The sequence below is a fragment of the Anser cygnoides genome, chromosome 17, assembly GCF_040182565.1.
Source record: "Anser cygnoides isolate HZ-2024a breed goose chromosome 17, Taihu_goose_T2T_genome, whole genome shotgun sequence".
In the NCBI taxonomy this organism is placed as follows: domain Eukaryota; kingdom Metazoa; phylum Chordata; class Aves; order Anseriformes; family Anatidae; genus Anser; species Anser cygnoides.
In genome coordinates, this window is record NC_089889.1 from 7,313,450 (window position 1) to 7,332,787 (window position 19,338).

The following is a 19,338-nucleotide window of genomic DNA, read 5'->3' on the forward strand; positions in this document are numbered from 1 at the left end:
GAAATGATAGCCCTCAATTCTGTCTCTGTTCCCAGGCCTACTCCTGCTGCATCTGTGCGGGGATATATGAAGACATAAAACAGGCTCCTACCTATTTTAGGCAGGTATTGTGGGATCCAGCTCCGCCCACACAGGCTCCATCCGAGAGGTTTTACAGCAGGGGGGACCAAATGCTGCTCCTCTTTCTCCAAACACTTGGGAATATCAAAATTCCCAGCTCTCCTGTAGCTTTCCTTCACAGACCCCCGCCTCACAGTGAAGGCCAGCAGCCTTCAGCTGCTTCACAGCCGGGAAGCCCAAGTCACAGTCATGCTCTGCCCAGCACCACAGCCTGAGTTTCCCTGAAATATCGCTGTGGGGCTTTGCTCACTAGCAGAGTTTAAAAAAAACAAACACCAGATGAATCATATTAAAGTTCAGATGACCTTCACTGCAGTCTAAGAGACTGACACTAACACCCACACAGCCTGCAAGGTGATGGGAAATGATAGCCTGGCTTTGACACACAGTCCTCTTGGTGCCTTTTGCTGTACAGATGACCTTCCTTTGCTTTTTTTCTGCTTCCTGCTGAGCAGGGAACGTACAGACAACGGGACAACTCCTTACCAATTCAGGGCCAAGCCGCTGTTCCTGAAGGTGACCATGAGGCCTGGAGCAGGCCAAGCTGGGCCTTCCTGCTTTGCAAGTATCTAGAAGGAACTGAAAGAAGTCGTGTACTGGGAGCGGGGGACTCAGAGCAGGCCACTGGCTCAACTCTGGTCGTAGCCTCTTACAGAATGAGAGGAACACCCATTTCTTTAAAATACTCCCTCAGCTTCTTTTTTCTTGTTTCACTTCCCTTCTCTGTACTACCCTTCACCACTGCAGGCCTCATGGCAGGCCTCAAGTGCTGAGGAGCCGGCGGCCAGACAAGCTCGGGTCACTTCCCTCACATCCAGCCAGCACATGGGGGCAGCTGCCCAGCCCCGAGCACTTCTGCCACAGCATCTGCTACCCCACACCTGGAGAAGCTGGGGGTGTCCTCAGCAGTCTGAAATCCACTGCTTTGCTGGTTCTCAGAAAGCTCCCTTTATATACGCAACATCTTCACGTGACAAACACGCCAACGTACACTAACACATCAAGGTTACTTTGCTCCAGAAGGGTTTTCTCCATACACACACATGAAAACCTTCACACAGATGCTGAGGGTCAGTGTCCCATCTGAGAACTGCAAACCCAAAAGAAGCACCACAAGAGCCAGACCCCGTACAAAACAAGACAGATTTTCCCTTCACCAGAAGCCTTCACTTAGATAGTCTTAAACCCACCACAAAATCTCAGCCCAAGCCAAGTATACGCTCTTTGAACATCAGAAGATTATTTTCATTTACAGATTAACTTTAAAAAAAAAAAAAACTATTCAAAATGAGAAAAATATTTCCATTTCAGATGGTTTTACAAGTTGCTCCAAGTAGTTTGCAGCCCAGCAATTTGAAATGTCTGCTCTTGCAAAGCTGTCTACATTTTTTGGCACAGATTAGTTTTCCGCTGCAAATCCCATGTGATCAATCTGTTCTTCAGGCAGTGAAAGGCAAACTAGGAAGCGCAGTTGCAACAGAAACCGATGGGAATCTTTTCACAAGTTTTAATAGGAGCTGAACTAAGCCCAGGGTTAACTCGAGACGCTGGAACAATCCACAGCTTAAGACAGACGCGTAAATGCTTGGGATGCCAGACGTCAGGAAGGGACTGTAATGACCAACCTCTCCTACCCCAGCCACCGATGCTCCCGGCGCTGCCTGACCAGCACGGTCGCTCATAGCCCACCCTGGCTGAGGGCTCCTATAAATGAGAGCTGCATCCGACAGACCTGGGTCTTGTGGGTTCGTTACGGCTAATTATTGCAGCCGCCTCCAGGCCGATCGATAAATGAATACAAACAGGGCATACACACTCCAACCATATGTGCAATGCATCTTTTATGGGAGCCACAACTAGCGGCGTGCCGGTGTCTGTCAGTTTGCTTAACGCGCCCCACGTGCAGACCACCCACGCTCTGCAGCCCGTGAAACACACGCATGCCAATGAGGATCGGCTCTGCACCAGAAGGGATTAGGAAATCTCATAACTACATGTTCCTCACAGCTTCACCCTGACTGCAGAGATGGCATAAACTATAGGAGACAATGTCAAGGGAGAAAGTGTACCTGGGTCTCGGATAAATCACAGGAATGAGACACTGCGTGGGTCACCTTGCTCAGCTCCCTCGAGAGCTGCTGCCTGCACCAGCACAAGGCTGCTGCCTCGCCGGTGCGAGTGCTTCCAGCAGGCACCCTCTGTGAGCTTGTTAGCAAACCAAGCCCATCAGCACTGCCATTTTCCAAGCCAGACATTTGAATCATGAAATCATAAATAGGGCTGATCAAATCATAACTAACACGTGCGACAGCTTTCACTGCTCACTCTCCTTTGTCTCACACAACAGGAAGGAAAGCGGACACAGAGCTGAAACATGAAGCCCACGACATGTTGTCACAGCTTCAGAGGCATTATTGGGATTTGCTGGGCAGTGAACACACTTCTTGTAGTGCGATGTAAAACAAGCTGAAAAGGTTCTCAGACCAGTAGACGGCTACAACACATCTTATCTGCCTGAGCACAGCAGTGAGGGACATGGTGCAGATAATCCCAACGCACAGCAGGCAGGAGCTGTGCAAGGGAGAACTGCAACAGGGGAGAAGGGAGCAGCATGGTGCTGTTCAACAAGGTGTAAATGAGAATCATGAGGAAAACATATTTCTGGGCTATAACCAGGAAAAAAAAAAAACATAAAAATGACAGCAACTGCTAAAATCAGCTAGAGCCAAGGAAACATACTTCCTCTCTTCATCTGCAAGACAAGGATTAACAGTATTTCCTTACCTGACAGGAAAAGCCCAAGGCACTTCTGTGGGCCTTCAGTTATCAGTTCAAGAACATCTTCTAGGACTCCAAGTCGATACCCAGGGAAACAAAGTTTCCCCAAGGTGGGAGCACTTGATGTTGGACTCTGCTGCTCCACAGCGCAGCCCCCTAGACAAGAGGAGCCTCACAGCCACACTTTCTCAAGCATCATTGGAGCCACATGACCAGGCCCAGTCCCTAGGCCCATTCAGAGTTACTCTTAAGGGACTCATGTGCTGCAGGTGAAGGCCTTTCCTCAGGCCTTTCCTCTCTGGTATGACTGTGCTCCTGTATATTTCACCTTCCTCATTGTCCCCCATCCCTGTGCCCCAAAATACCCCACTACAGCTTTCCTTGTCCCATGAGTTCAACTACCCTTTGTGGTGAAGCTAGAGACACCCTACAGCACCAACAAGAAGGAAAGAGGGGTCTAGGCTGAGCCAAAATGGACTCCTGGAGGCCCATGTGGGGCCAGTGAGGGCCAACAAGGCCTATTAGTGCCCATTAGTAAGGTGCGGGCTAAGCTCATCCACAGTTACCTGAAAGCAATCACAGGTAAACCAGTGCAGCTATGCAAGATCCACCACAGCAGTTACCCCCCCCAAAACCTGAGCCACCATGCCATGGGACCACCTCTCCCCTTTAGCACGTCCCTCCCACACCCAGCCTTCAGTGCAAGGTGCAATCCTGAAGCGTGGCTGGGCTTGAAATCACTTGAGCAGCCCACCCAAAAGAGCAGATGAGATAAACAGCCCTTCTGCATCAGGTTGGGTTGTAAAAATCAGGTCCAAAAACACTGATGGGGTTATTTGTATGAATAGCGAACTAATGATAGGTTTTTTGAAGGGAAATTGGTATGGGAAGAGATGGATTTTCCAAAATGTCAGAACATTTTGTTTTGACATTTTTCAAAATGAAAATGTTGACATTTTGGAAGAAAAAAAAAATAATTTAAATTTTAGTTTAATGTTAAATGTGGACTCATCAATAAGAAAACTCAACAAAATAATCCATTTTATGTCAGGCGTTTTACGTCTTGGCTCAAAATTAATTTGGGTTTGGGGTATGTTTAATTAATTAAACTCTTCTGGAAATTACCGGTTTCAGCTGGCCTGAAGTGATACATCCCAGTTTACATGTTCAGCCACTGAGACAGAAATTCTACACTTGAATTAAAACAAGGTGGGAGAAGATAAACCAGCTTGAAAGAGCAGCCTTCACTGAGATACAAAGAACAGGTTGGGAGAGGGAAGGAGATGTGCAGGACTCACCAGCAGAGATCACAGGGGACAAGCGAAGAAAATGGTGTAGAAGTGCACCGAACCCATTGGAAGGGGAGAAAGGGTTTGGATTAAAGTACTGGGGAGAAAGTGTGATGCAGAAGGGGCTTTGCAAAAAATGTCTTAATACCCTTGTATCCTCAGGCTAAGCCCAGCTTCAGAAGATATAAATGCTTAAATAAACATGAGCCAATTTATTATTCCTCTGTGTTTCAGAGCTTCCTCACCTTCTGCCTGGCTCATTTACTGCAATTAAATGCTTGTAAACAGATTACACCCTGAAAGCTACATTTTCCTGGTAAGTGGTCACCTCAACCTCCACTGCTTTGGCTATGGCTAATATTCCCCAGGTCACACTATAATCTCTGAATAATAGGACCAAAATGAATCACTGGGTCAGTCTGTTAACAAAACTGTCTCCAGTATCCAAACCACGTAAGCGACTATGCTCTGCTGATTACTGTGACAAGCACTGCTTACATGGTCAGGATAAAATTAGTAATGTCATCATACTTAAATAAATTTTTAAAAAATTGTCGTGAACACAGGACATACATGTGCTGCCATATTAAATCAGTAAGTGTAATAATGAACTCTAAACTCATCTAGTTTTGCTTTCTTCTTGGTTATGGTGCGTACACATTGTGAAACCAGCAAAGTGGAGCCTGCTGTGAAACAGTGTAATTTTCTGGAAATGTAGATAAGCTTCTCCAAGCTATTCTAAGAACTGGGGTTTGATTACCTTGTTTTTAACTTAGTTCAAAATAAGCTGCAGCACTACCTATATAGGCAGGGGATAACTGCAAGAGCAGCAAGAGGACCCACTAACAAGACTGACTTTTTTAATGCTTTGTTTTTAGTGGCGAGATCTGAGCTGAAATACTGCTGACAAGGACAAAGTTTATTACAGCTTCTCAGATGGGAAGCGGGTTTTGAGATGGTGTAGATTAGTGTGACTCCACTGAATCAAGTGGGGTTACCAGTTTATAGTAATTGGTAGTCTTAGCCTGTATTTTCTGTCCTCCGTGGCACTGACTCTGTCAAACTGCATCGATCGTCTCTACTAGGAAAAAAAAAAAAAGAAAAAAACACAGCAGGTGATAATAAATATTCCTCCCACAATTAGGTTAGAAGTTTTTGCTCTCTCCTGAACTGGATTACGCAAGGTCATTTCTCTCCCAAATTTGTATACTCCTCCTCTCTTCCTGCTGCCCCTCCTTCCCCCCCCCCCCCCAAAAGAAAATGACAACTGAAAAAAAACAATCAAGAAAGGTGAAGCTGTCATGAAAAAGAAACACATAGCCCTAACTGAGCTAGTAGCATGTGTGTCACAAGTGTCACAGCCCAGCAGTGTGCCCTTGTGGGCTGGTTTCTCTACGCCCCTTTGGAGGAGCAATGTGAAAATAAACGCGTGCTCTCCCCCAGGCCAACACACAGCAGAGAGGAAAAGGAGGCCATTGCATGCAAGTCTCTACAGGAAGCCAGTTCTATATTTTTACATAATAATCTCTATTCTGAGCTTTATGAAAAGTTCATAAGAGGAAAGGAACAGAAAGTCACAGTGACAGTGCAAGTAAAACTCAAAGATGCAGAGCGGTACTTAGCAGTGTTTACCTGCTCCAGTAATTCTGATCCCAGGGCAGAGTGCTGAAGATTAGCTCCAGACCTCATTAGGCAAGATAGAATTATGTGGGATAACAAAGTAATACTCGGCTTTCTTTTGCATTTTAAAAGTGGCTTGAGACCTATAAAATCCCTTTGAATTTTATTAAAAGTCTTCCACAATCATTTTTCATCTTGCAACCCTGTTGAGCCGAACTAATAAATTAGCATGTTATCTGCGTGGATATCCATTAGAGCTTCAAATGAACATTATTAGAGCCAACAAACTAACAGCGCTGGTTCCAAGTGGGGAGAAGGCAGGCTGGTCCACCGAGCAATGGGTACTGAGGATAATGGATGAGGGCACATCTGCCCCATGAGCCCCCAGGAGATGGGCAACGTGGAGAAGAGCTTCTCCAGCTGTCAAAAGGGCAGGCTTTGGACACCCCAAACAGGCAGCAAGAGGCAGGAAAGGCAGGTAAGAACCCACTAGAACTGAGTACTGTACGAAGGCTTCAGTAAAGGCTCATCAGGCTTGTCCTTATTGCACAGCCCAGGCAAATTTTAGTTCGCGCTAAACTGGAACCTGCTGCCCACATATAAGTTCTGGCTACAGATAAACCGTATGTTTCATGTGAGTTGTCTGCTTCAGCTCAAAACCTGTTCAATGCGAGAAGGCCACAACGTGAACACAAATCTTGCAACCTTCTAGCTGCTACAGCTCCAGGCAGCGTAGTGGCAGATAAGATTTGAAGCTGGACTGATATATTCATATTTGGCATCAGCTCCCCCCATGCCTTTTGCTTTTCTTCCTGACTCTGACACTGAAGGCAAGAAGGCAAGCACAGTGTGATACTTTTTTGCTCCTTTGCAAATCTCATGAACAAACAGACAAACTTAAAAAAATAAAAATAAAAATGTTGGGGTGTGAAAAGCAGGTGTAATTTGGAAAGTACGTGCTGGGAGATTGTCTTCTTAACAAGCTTCATCAGCAGTGCTCTTGGCCTGTGAGTGCTGTTTGCTCGGCGGAAGCTGGCAGGATGCTGGCTACCCCTCTCACTGTCCTGAGCCCTGAAGCGCAGCGGGTGCCAGATCCAGGCCCCATCAAGGTAACTGCAGCAAATGGCCAGGCAGAGCTGCTGCAGCCCCTGTGCTCCCCTGCCAGTCCCCAGCACCGAGCCAGAACTGCACACCCTGTCCTCCTCCTCCTCCCATGTGCCCTCACTAATTTATTTCTGTCCCCTGCCTTTGGGCAGCTGCTTGCCCACACGAGCAGGAACCTGACTGCTAAAGCACTCCTTCAAAACACAACTTCCCCCCAGGCAGGTGCGGGAGAGAGAGTGCAGAGGTAGGGGAATTTGCTTGCTCTTCAAGGTATATTTCTGGGATTATTTCCCCCTCCCAGCCACTCTGATTCCCACGACCCCGTCTCCAAAAGGGCAGGCAGCCCAGGTGCGTCCCGCAGGGCGCACTGCAGCCAGCCGCTGCAGCTGCTGACGTTTCGGCTTCCCTCGGAGTAAGCTAATCACAAGGCAGGGATTTAAGGGAAATGTCATCACATGCTGCCTGGTTCACTGAACCACAGCAGCTTGGTCATGCTTCCCTGGACTCTTTCTCTCAACACTAAAGCCCCGGCTCCCTCTTCCAGGGCTCCAGTTCCTGCAGCCCCATCCCATGTAACCACCACCCTGACAAAAACATACACATATATTCCTCTACCCCCCACCAAAAAAAAAAAAAAAGAAAATGCTCCTGTACGAGTTGAGCCTCATGATACGCTACGTGCTGCCCAGAGTGAATTTCAAGATAAATCTCCTCGCTGCTGCTCTTCCCCTGGGGTCATGCAGACACCATTTTAGTGCGTCTTTATTTCCAGCCTTCCTCCTCTTTATCTAATTCTCTTTCACCTCCCACTCCTATCCTTTATCGCTCTTCTTCTATTCTTTTCTAAGAGGAAAATGTTTCTTTTTACTCTCAATCTCTGTTCCTTTCCTCCTGTCATTCCCTTCATGTCTCAACCACGATGATATTTTTGTTCATGCAATAACTAGTTTGCTCTTTCTCCTCTTCCTGCTGGGCTACTTTGATCTACTGTTCCTGTGCCTGTTTTACACATCCCTTTTCTTCCCGCCAAAGACACATCAGTCTATTTCCCATCCCCTCCTCCTTACTCATTTCTCTTTTCCTGCTCTGATCTATTCTTGCTACACCAAACTCGTTTCATGTGTAGATAACTTTAAGATCTGCTCTGCTGCCCCAGTGAGCATTGCAGTAACTACAGGAGGATACGTCTGTCAATCCAGTCACCCTAAGCCAATTCAGGATTTAACACCCCTCCTTACCCATGCTTTACTGAGAAGGACACCTGATTTCCGAAGGAAAACCCAGCCCTGGAGCATTTAGAAAGACAATAGCTCAGTCACTTGCAGGTTCAGCAACACATCACATTGCAGCAGAGATCTGGAAAAGCCCCAGAGACCTGTCCCAGCCACAGCACGGACCTCAGCAGGAGGAGTGCCAGCTGACATGAGTGGCCTTTTTATTGTCCATAGTCAAGGAAATCCCCTGAAAATGAATACACTTCACTTGTAGCCCCGTGGGAGCACAGAGAGAACTTTGAGCTGCATGCTCTCAGTTACAATAAGTCACAGCAAGATTTGGTGTCACGCAGCAGGGAGCCCACTGGCCCCCACACTATGGGAAACCTGAGGGTGAAAATTACTCTTCCCCTCCACATGACAGCCATTTACTAACCTGTCCTTTGGCCTGGGAATCTGTAAGCAAGGAGAAAGAAGAAAAGTCTAAAAATCATGCTTTTCCACCCTGTGCCAAGCAAGATAATAGCGGATTCTGCAATACCTCCTCCAGGTGAAAACTCACTTCTATCTGACTTGGCCACTTTTGGGGAAAAGCAGATAAACAGCAGGAAAAAAATGGCATGAGAACTGCTGCAATATTCCCTCCAGAGACTGAATAACACTTCCCTGGGGGCAGGCATCGTGAAAGAAGGCCTTCCGCAGCTGGAGCGCTTGGACGCAGAGCACAAATGGCATTTGGTGCCCAGCAAGTGCCCCCCCTTAACTTGGGCTGGCTTCTAGGCTGTTTGCCCAGCTGCCTTACCTCCAGGATTTTATGGGCAGCACTTAATCTGAAGGTTGTAACAGAGAGTTTTGGCAACTTCAATTCATAGAGCATCACCCAATGATTTCATTAATACCACAGAGCTATGGGACTGGCAGAAACACTGGTACTAGGGCCTGGAATTACAAGAAAAAAAGGGCTTACTTCATTTTTGTTTGTTCCAAAGTGGAAAATACAGGAAAGTGGTGGTGTGCTTACTGCAGAAGGGCTGGTTTACCACTAAACTGAATCTGAGTTAAAAGACCCTGTTGATAACAAATGAAACAAACTGTTAATTCACCAGAGTTGTTGCAATAATAGTTCCAGAAACCCAGCCTTGCTTTCTTTTACCTTGCACACACAGCCGTGTGAATCAGCACTCCCAAGATGGCAACTGCATCCAGACCCATGCAAAGCCCAAATTTTCCTCCCTGGTCCCCAGCCCCATATCCTCCAGGCTCACTATTGACAGTAGCCTGCAAGTGAGCTTTGTGTGCATTCAAGCACCCATGAAATAATAAAGTGGCCACAGCAATCTTTCTGTCATTTCAAAGGTCAGGTTCAGGCTGCCCTTTGCATGCCCCAAATCCAAACCTGGTTTGTGGCTGAGTGAAAAAAAAAAAAAAAAAAAAAAAAAAAAAAGGAAGAGATGAAGCAACTCTCAGCAATTGCTTCACACATACTCACACACACAGTGCATTGTTCGATAGTAATGGTCTGAAATATTATACTTCCACAAGACTATAACAGCATCACTTAGAGTCATTATACAGGGATAATGCAGCTCAGTTGGGCAGCATGAGGTCTGACGTGTCTTTTTTCTTTTTTTCAGTACTGAAAGGAAGAACTGGAAGCCTCGTGAACTTTGTCAGCCCATCCTAAATAAGTCCATTGAAATAAAAATTACTCAGCTCAATCTCTGCAATCTCAATCTCTCTGTTGAATAAATACAGTTATTTGTATATACAGGGGAACAGTTCAAGTACCTGACAAGCATCTGTTGCTATTTTGGCATCTAAGTGCACCTGCTGCAAGAGGGCACAGGTCTCCTGCGCCCTAGATGCCAAGTCCATGGCTGTGTCTCAAATGCTCTAGGGCATCTAAAATGTCACAAGACACCTACATTTGGGCACCTGATTCACTCCCCCATGGCTCTGCAATAGCAGGTGATGTAACGTAATAAATCTCAGTGTGCAAAGTCTCTCCTCCACACAATTCCCAGCCCATCTCTGACCATGAGTATGTCAAGGCCTCACAAAATTAACTCTTGGTACCAAGCCAGTTGATTTGACTAGAAAGGTATAATAAATATTAATTACTGTACATATGTATGACATAGACATAGTATATATTTGGGTCTCCCCTTTGAGGTTCTGCTTACCACTTGTGACCAAATTTCTGTCCTCAGAGATAGTGACAACCTGTGGACTCAGATCGGGCTATGGTCAAAGGTAGCATGTGTTCTTAAATTGAAATGACACAGGTTGATGGAGAAGAAAGATAATTTCATTATCCGATGCTGAACAAATCTTGTCATATAAGAAAACACCTTAACGTGGTGCCAATGGCAAATATAAGTAGATACCTCAATAGCTATCATCGCTGACTGAACTGTATGAATAACCAACACAATTGCTGTGCTAGAAAACAGCTTTTGACCTGCTGGTAACATTTCATTTTTAACTCAGCACTAGCCACAAAACATAAGTCTTTTGAACCTGGAAAGATATATACACTGCACATGCAGTGAACTCCTAGCCTTGAGGCTGAACGGTGCCTTATTTGGTGAAAATTGATTAGATTTGTCAGGTGAATAAAATTCTTTATTAAATTTGCCTGGTTGAAAGTATGTCTGTGTATTTTAGTTTTTCATTAGAGCATCACTGAATTTGTCTGAAGTAGTTAAGAATATCATAAGTGATACATCAGTAACAATTGGACCAAGCCACAGCAAAACCCCCTGAGGAGAGCATGCCTTGCCTATGGAACTGAAGTCTAAATGCTGCTGGTTTCAATTTCTGCCCACCAGAGGGGAGCAGAAGAGAAATTAGGCTGGAAAAATGTATTTTTGTTTAAAAAAAAAAAAAAAAGACGACGACATAAACCTCAAACCCACCTCTCCCTGCTCATACACATACACAAACAGCACCAAGGTGGCCAGCACAAATATTTCAGAATCAGCTGCAAAGTTCAGCAATGAAGGTTGGATGCACAGATTGTGGCCAGGGCATTTTGTGGAGCTGCCCGTTGTCCTTCCCATTCCTCTCCTCCCTCTGCTCCCCACCACGCTCTCAGCACACCACACATCTGACATCCTATGCCTGGGGAATTCATTTCAGTTGCCCGGGTCTGATTTCTAATTATGATGCAGGATGCATGGTTATAAATTTCCTATGGGATACTCATTATATAGAGCATATGAATGTGCTGTAATCAGGCGTATTTGTTGCTATGGAAAAACACAGCAAGCATGCAGAGCCTTCTGTGTGGCATCTTTAGTGTCCCTGCACTTGGAGTACTTGGATTCCTTGGCAGCGTGTGGCATAGCAACATGTTATCTGGCACAAAACCCAAGGACATTACAAGTTTCAACTGGAAAACTTGCAGGGCTCGTTAGTCTGCTGCATTTTCAAGGGGTGTTAGACTTAATGATTTTGCATTATTCCCTTTTAAAGTGAAGAGATCAAAGAAAATAGCACGGGCAGCATGAGGTTGTAACTGTGACCTTTCCCTCCTCCTTCCTAAAGCCTCTTGTCTTACTCTCATATACACCAGCCACATCCATTTTAGGAGGGGAAACAGCATTGTGTGACAGTGTATTCAAACTTGCCATGCTTAAATAGAGCTCAGCTTGGCTTTCTGTGCCCAAGTACACAGGTATTAGCTTGAACACTACATAGGGCAATGCCCAGGTAGCAGATGCTGTGCTTAAAAAATAAAAAAATGAGAAAAGAAAAGAGAATAGAAGCACCACGCTTATTAATTAAATCCCCTGCTAATCCCTTCTGGAAGTGGCTGGTGGAGGTGGGGAGGGTGCCCAAGAGCAGTTCTCCCTGCGCTACTGAATTAATGGGTCTTGGTGGCACAAGGAATCGCTCAGACCATTTGTTTTATGCCTCCCTTATTTTAAAACACTTAACCCGAGGCCGGGCCCACAGAGCTGGAGCGCATTCCTCGGGGGCTCACGCAGTCTCCATAGGGAGGCAGAGGCAAAGCCATCTCGCCCTCTAGCATGCTCGCCTGCTCATCCAAAGCTGCACTGCACCTGCATCAGGTATGGCTTTCCCCATGATAGCCCAGGCAGTGGGACTGGCTGCAAACTGGAAGAAATAGTAAAGGACACATAACAGCTTCTTACAGTCACTAATATTTGCTCAGGGCATGATCCAAAGTCCGCTGGAGGAAATGGGGAGAGAAAAATCACTTCCAGCACCTTTGAGTATTAGCCAGTTCCCTATTTCTCGAGACTTTGACCCAGAGACAGCTTTTCGTGGCAGTTGCTTGATGTGAGAAGTGAGATGGTGCAGCTGCGAAGAGCTGCCAATACCGTATCGATGGCTGGAGCAGCTGCCATGCGAAAAGCCATCAGAGCCGCCCAGCAGAGCCTCGGTGGTGAACCAGGGATCATTAGCACCGCACTCCTTATTCCTGAGAGAAAATTCACTGCAGCCCTGGGAAATTCCTATACCCCCATTTGTGGCAGGCAATTTAGAATATATTGTCTGGAAATAAAGAGGGCCAGGCAGGCTTAAGCTGTCATAATAACCACCCCTGCTTAAACACTTAAATGTTAAATGCAGATGCAATGAAGAGTGGAGTGTTTTTTCTCCAAAACGTGAGTCTACCCATATTGTATTACAGCAGCACTCGCATTTCTGTTCACCTCAGGCTGGAGGAGAGATCTAATTTGTACTTGTTAGCTTAGCCTTGCTGTCCCTATGCAACGAATAAAGATAGAACAAATTAATCTCTATTTTCTTCTCTAAATTGGGCACCAGTCCATTGGATTGAGTGGCGTTAAGCAGGGCTGCCACCAACTATTTTTGTGATTTCTATCAAGACTAACAACTCCTACTTCAGGAGAAGGATTTTAGAAAAATAGAAGTGTGTGTGTGAGAGAGAGAGGTGTTGAAGTTGTCAGGCTCAGAGAGATGCTCTGCCCTCCCCAGCTTCCTCTGTCCCCATTTCCTCGCCTGAACTCCCTGGGGGTAAAACCATGCTATGGGCACTGAGGACGGGGCTGCCCAAGCCAGCAACAGCAGCTTCTGCAGACAGCCAGAGCAGGACCCCACTGGCTTGTTCTGCTTCAAAAAGCAATCTTTCCTTGCCTGATTCCCACACAGCAATCAAGAGCTGAGACCTTTCAGAAGGACCAAGCATGCAGAGGTGGCAGCAGGAGCTGTAGCAAGCCAGGAGGTGAAGGCGACACGCTGGCCACAAAGGCATCCATCTCATTGCTGGGTTTGGTGACAGAGCTGAGAAATCCCGTAACATAGGAAATCCAAGCAAATGAGTATCAGATGGAAACCTCCCCATCTGCATGGCCCATACACGAGCTGACCAAAAGGGGTGGTCTTACCATGCAATCCTCTGCTAGGAGAGCCACCAGACAACTAGAGAGTGATGGATCTTCCCAGATTCAACCGGCCTGTGCTGCTGGTTGGCTTTGGCTAGCCTGAGTGCAAGAAGCTGGGAGCGTGCCAGTTCTCATGGAAAATGCCATAGAAAGAGGTTTCCTCACAGTGCAAGCCTCTTATATCTGCCTGGAAGAGGCTTTTCCTTGTCCAGAGAGGAACATGCAGCCAATGCAGGATGAGGCCATCCAGTGTCATTGCCATTCTTGTGCCTTTTTTCCACTACTGCTTACTTATTACCCATGCAGTCCGAGAATCTTGGGGTACTTCATCAAACCAGATTACTACCCCCAATCCTGTTGCTCCTGAAGACTGGCACCCAGAGAATAAAGACTAACAGGGCTCTTTCCAGTCCCAAATGAGGCACTGAAGAAGTCAGGGCTCAGTTTGGGCTTGCTGCCCCGCTGGGAGAGGTGGCGTTTCCTCCAGACAGTACTCCCAGCTACAGCCTCCAAATCCATTTTCTCCAAAACACAGGCAGAGGCACCGCAGTACATCACATGTGGGCAGCAAACTGAAGGTAAACAGGAGCTTGTGCTTGACTGCCACAGCAATGCAATCTCCATTAATTCATTCACTCAAAGAAATTGTGATTCATTTACCTGCTAGATCCTCCAGACTACAGTGAATTTTGGGGAGGCCCTGTCACCTGTGTATTTGTACAGCACCTCACACAATGCCTTCCCAACATATCATATGGCATAAAATATAAACCTACTAGCTTCATAAAAATTTACCAGCACCTCAAGCTCATAACTCTCCAGAACAAGTGCATTGCTGAAAACTAATGTCTTGACAAAGAGCCCATGATATAAAACCAAGCTGACAACAGACCAGCAACTGCCACGCTCCCAAACCCACAGCAAGCAGGCAGGTTAATGGCGAAGTGTCATTCATCAAACTTGAAGGAAAACCGTCCAAAACATTCTTGGTTTTGTTAGTATAGCTTTTCGCAATGCTTATAAATGAGAAACTTGACAAGAAATGTGAATGCACAGTTTCTCAAACAAAACACACACAAAAGAGTGAAATTCCCCTCCTACTTCAAGGGAAAAGTGTCTCATTTGCTGATGCCAAATACTGATTTAAAACACTGTCAGATACAGACCACTAAAACTTCCCGTAATGAACTGTGGTTTTCAGTGTTGGTAAGAAACCTCAAAACACAACAGGAAATGAGGCAAAGGTTTTGTTTTGCTCCCTCCCCCTACCCCCAACTGTTGCTTATATAAAGGGGAAATTGTTATCATTTATTGCTAAATCCATAACTCAGAAAAAAGATCTGGTCTTCCCATTTTTGCCACCATAGCACAAACCCCTCTGTGTGTGCCTGGAAGAGCAGCACTGAAAGGTGCAGGTCAGCACTTAGCCAGGTGTAAATGCAAGCAGCAGCTCAGCTGCTCAGTGCAGGTCTTTCAAATGCTGCTTTTTTGGAAAAGTATAAAAAAATATTTTTCCTCTGTCAGTTGCATCTTGCCAGCAGTGCTGCCATGGTTACCATTTGGGGCTTTTGTTTTAATGTTTTTTTGCTTTTTGACTCTGCTGAATTTGTTTTTTCTCTCTCTGCTGAAGTGTTTGATAACGCTATCTGGCTTTTCTTTCCTCAACCAGAGAAAATTCTTGCCTAGAAAAGTTTTGGAGAAGTGATTTTGTCTTGCCTTTTTTTTTCCCTGCACGTTTCTCAATAGCCCTCCTTCCCATCCCAACAGCTTAATAACAAAATTGTGCCACAAAACAAATGTGATGAAGAGCAAAGAGGTAAGAGCTTCTGAAAGCCATGCAGTAGTGGGAGCAGGAGCTGGGCAATGCAGCAAGCTGCTGTATTACAGCACCCGTTTCATACACTGGATAACAGCAACAATTCACATAAGAAGCAAAAAGAGCTATTGCAAGCTCTCTTATTTCTTGCCTGAGAGTATCCATGGTTCAAAATGACGATGAGCAGCTATTGGGACAGTACCAGTAAACAAATACTGAAAAAAAATACCCCAAAAGATGACCATCATTTCTGCTTTTAACTTCTGGACTGTGTGTCAAAGCTCTCCTGACTTCAGTGCTCAAAATTAGTGACAGTTTCCTGATTCTTTACATTTCTTCAACTCAGAATCGAGGGAGAATAAAAATATCTGGCGTTGCACTCCTAGTCTTGGGGACTGGTCACGCTCCCAGACTAAGTTTACAAAACTTGAGATAAAGTATAAAATCTACTTTCTGCAACAAATCGTGCCTAGAAACTACAGGAAAATCTGTTTTAAAATCCATGGAAATATTTGCAGACATTATTTCCCCAACTGCATTCAAATTAGCTATGAATATGGGCTATTAACTAAAGCAATATTAGCATACTTACAGCAAAGCATCTATTGGCATTATTAGTCTCTGCCTGTGTCACACTGCACATATTCTCAAAGGACAGAAAATACACAGGACCAGCTCTTTGAAGTGAGTGGGAGTGTTGTTATCCCATGAACAGGATTAAACATAACAGACAGGGGGAAAAAAATGACCTTGTTTTTGAGGACAGAGTCCAAAGAAAGAGCAGTAAAGATCCCAGGGCTGCGGCAGTTCAGTAATTCAGCCAGAAGGTGCCATAAATAAGGTCCACAGGCCAGGATACATTAAGGAGGCATGAAGACAGTTTTCCCAGGAATAGAGATGGTAATCTCTGCTTAGCTGCAAAGGGCTGCAGCTGCTGAATAATTGCTTCAATACCAGCAGTTCCAGAGTCACCTTATCAACCTGCCCTGTCCTGCCCTTGGAGTGGGAGGTTAAAACCCAGGAACAGAGAGGATTTTAAAGGAACAAAGGAAAGATAACTGGAAGGAAGAGGAAGACCCCTGTTTGCTTCCCATTATACTTCCAGTTTAGAGAGATAAGGATATTTTTCTTTTCCTCAGAGCATTAAAAAGGAAACAGGTTAGCTGTGTGGGCTACAGTCTTCCTCCTGGACCACAAGGGAGAGGGAAGCAAGGAGCTTGGGTCATCCAATTTCCTCCTTAAGACTAGCTCCATGTCCATCCCAGTGCCCAACCACTGGTGTGACATTAATGACACCAACTGTCCTAGAGGTGAGCAAAGTCTCTTCCAGGTAGAATTCACCCCAACATAGCAATTCCCTATTTCAGGTGAAAAATCATCAGTTTCTACCTCTTTTGCTTGGCTAGGATGGGAATTTTGGCAGCAGGAAATAGCACAGGTTTATTAGCTGGGGCTCAGCAGTGCACTGATGCTGCTCTACAACTTCCAAATAGCAATGACAAAATACCCAGCAATTCAGCACACAGGAGTTCATGTGTGTCTTTGCTGGCCTGAAAGAAAATATCTTGAGAACATAACAATAAATAATAAAAAATAAAGCTACACCTTTTTAACCTGCATCCAGCAGCTGTGTGACAGAGGACATATAGGTTGGAAGAGGGGACCCAAGAGCTCTGATGAAAATGTTGAACCCTTTTTTGTTTTCAAGAGGGACAAATGCATTGGTAAGGTGTGCTACTGCAGCAGTACTGTGCATAGAAAGTACCTTTCCAGCAGATCCTCCTCTCTTGGCAGCAGAACCGTATCCGGCCTCTGGGCTAACAGGTTTTGGAGTGGTTGGAGACTCTTGTCTGCAGGGCACGTTGCAGGCAGCAGTGCCTGGGAGCAGGCAGCCCTGTGCCCATCCTCACGCCCTGGCAGAGCCACACCAAGGGACGCCACCGGTGGGTGCAGCAGAAGTCCTAGAACAACGTTTATCAGTGGTTATCTATGGTTACACTTGATTTTGTCAGACAGCACAGCACATTGATGATGTCAATTCTTAAACCACAGCTTAGCATAATTCTTAGGTGCCTTGATAAATCTCATTGAACTCACAGGAAATTAAGCTGATGATTATCTAATCAAGAGCACAGACAGCAATAATTTTCCCTTATCTCCCCATCAGCCTAGGATCTCAAAGCAATTTACAGAATGAGTAAGTCAAGACATGTAACTACTCTCCAAGGGATGATACTGTGCCCATTTTACAGGCAGGGAAACCAAGGCGCACGGTTTCCAGGCAGAGGTCTGCATGGCTTCCCATTACATTGTAAATAGACTCACTGAAACCAAAGGGGTGAGATTTGTCTCATGAATGAAAGGAATGTAGATGGCCCCAAAGGTCTGCATAGAGTTATAGATGAGAGCACAGATGAGGCAGGAAAAGATCTAAGGAGCACCAGCTTCTCAGTGCAGTGATGGACCTGCCTCTTACAGGCACACCCAGAAAGTCTTTCTCTCTCTCTTTATGAATAGGTACATATACATGTTCCTCTGAAATTCATTCTTACATTGCACTGTTGACTTATCGGCCCTCTGCAGCAAGGGAGGGGTGATGGATTCACATTAATGTGCATCCCGGGAAGCAGGCACATCCCCAGGGGAGCAGCATGATTCATTTTTAATGATACTTCCCTGAGTCCGTAGGCCCCATAAGCCAAGAATTACAAGCCTTGAAAGTCATCATCACTGACTGAGCTGTTGCTGGTGAAGGAGGGTTTCCAGCCCAAGTGGGAGTCGTTACAGCAGAGGGATCTTTTTAAACTAAGTGACAAGAATATATTAGGGGAAGGAAAATTACACTTTTCAACAACTGAAGAAAAGGAAAAAAAAAAAACAAAAAAACTTCCTGACAGAAATTCTGATTCAGAAACACGACAAGAAGGCAAATTGCTTCCCCCATCTATGCTGCATGGAGCAAACCTACACACATAGGTCAGAGGCCTAGCAAGAGCCTGAGGCTAAACTAATTATTGTGATTTGCTCGTCTTTTGTAATTAATCTAGGAAAGGCTTAAGGCTGTTAGCAGCTTTAAAGAAGTAAATCTGAAGGACCAATTAATTAAAAACAGCAGTGCTTAATGAGGACCTTTTGGTTCTCTCATGTTGATTGTTATATTTGTTGAAAGTTAAGTTTCCGCTGTCTGTCAGATCTTGTCTGGTCTTGTAAAATAGATCTTCTAACTTGGTGCTTAACCACTTGACACTGGAACAAAAGCTTTCGATTACAAAGCAATTTGTGGGGATTATAATGGAATGAGCTACACCCACGCTCCCTGATTTAACAATCAATTTGAAGCAATGTTCAGTTCAACCAAGAAGCCTTAAGGACCATGAAACCATTGCTCGGATCTCCTGGTACCTCTCCTCCAGTCTGGACCTCATGGATGTTAGGAATGGAGATAGACTGAAGCGTGCAACTGAAATTCTAAGAGAAAATTTCCTCTTTTGAAAACAAATACGGATGCTTTTTCTCCTTGCTCTTAGTCTTAAGTTTACAACTAAGCACCCATCTGCCTCCACGTTTTCTGTGCAAGTGTACATCTAGTGTAGACCAGGAGAATCATGGCTTTCTCTAACCCATAAGTGAAATTGAACATCATAGAGTTGAACATCATAGAGATTAAGCTGTGGTTTTCTGTTTCTGCTGTACTCTTGGGCATGGTCTGAAAGTTATTTTTAGGACATCCTATGCAATTGTTTTATGCGGGGAAAACAAACAAACAAAAAGCCTTTGATGCTGTAGTTTATTTATTCAAAACAAGTAATTCACCTCAAGAACATCCTTTTTTTGTTTTTATTAAGCTGGACCTACATAACAGAGTCCTGATAGCAGAGTTCTGCCATGGGGTGGAAACCTGGACCAACAGGTTACCTAAAGACCCTGAGCATCTCACAGAGAACAATATTATTCTCTAAGTGAGGCACCTGTCATTGGCAAAAACTGGGACCCTTCACCTATTTGCTGTTCTTGCGTAA

General features: G+C 45.2%; 1 protein-coding gene across 6 annotated transcripts in view; it reads right to left on the reverse strand.

Moving 5' to 3' along the window:
- The window catches only part of GALNT9 (polypeptide N-acetylgalactosaminyltransferase 9), a 586,151-nt gene that overhangs the window by 449,884 nt on the left and 116,929 nt on the right, over nucleotides 1-19,338 (reverse strand). The window contains exon 1 of one of the 6 annotated variants that reach the window (XM_066979039.1): nucleotides 17,085-17,323. The exons of 4 other annotated variants lie outside the window; for them this stretch is intronic. The gene's annotated coding sequence lies outside the window, so the exon portion shown is untranslated. Of the gene's footprint in view, nucleotides 1-91; nucleotides 308-17,084; nucleotides 17,324-19,338 lie in introns of those variants that run through there. One more of the 6 variants, XM_066979040.1, reaches the window with a different exon arrangement.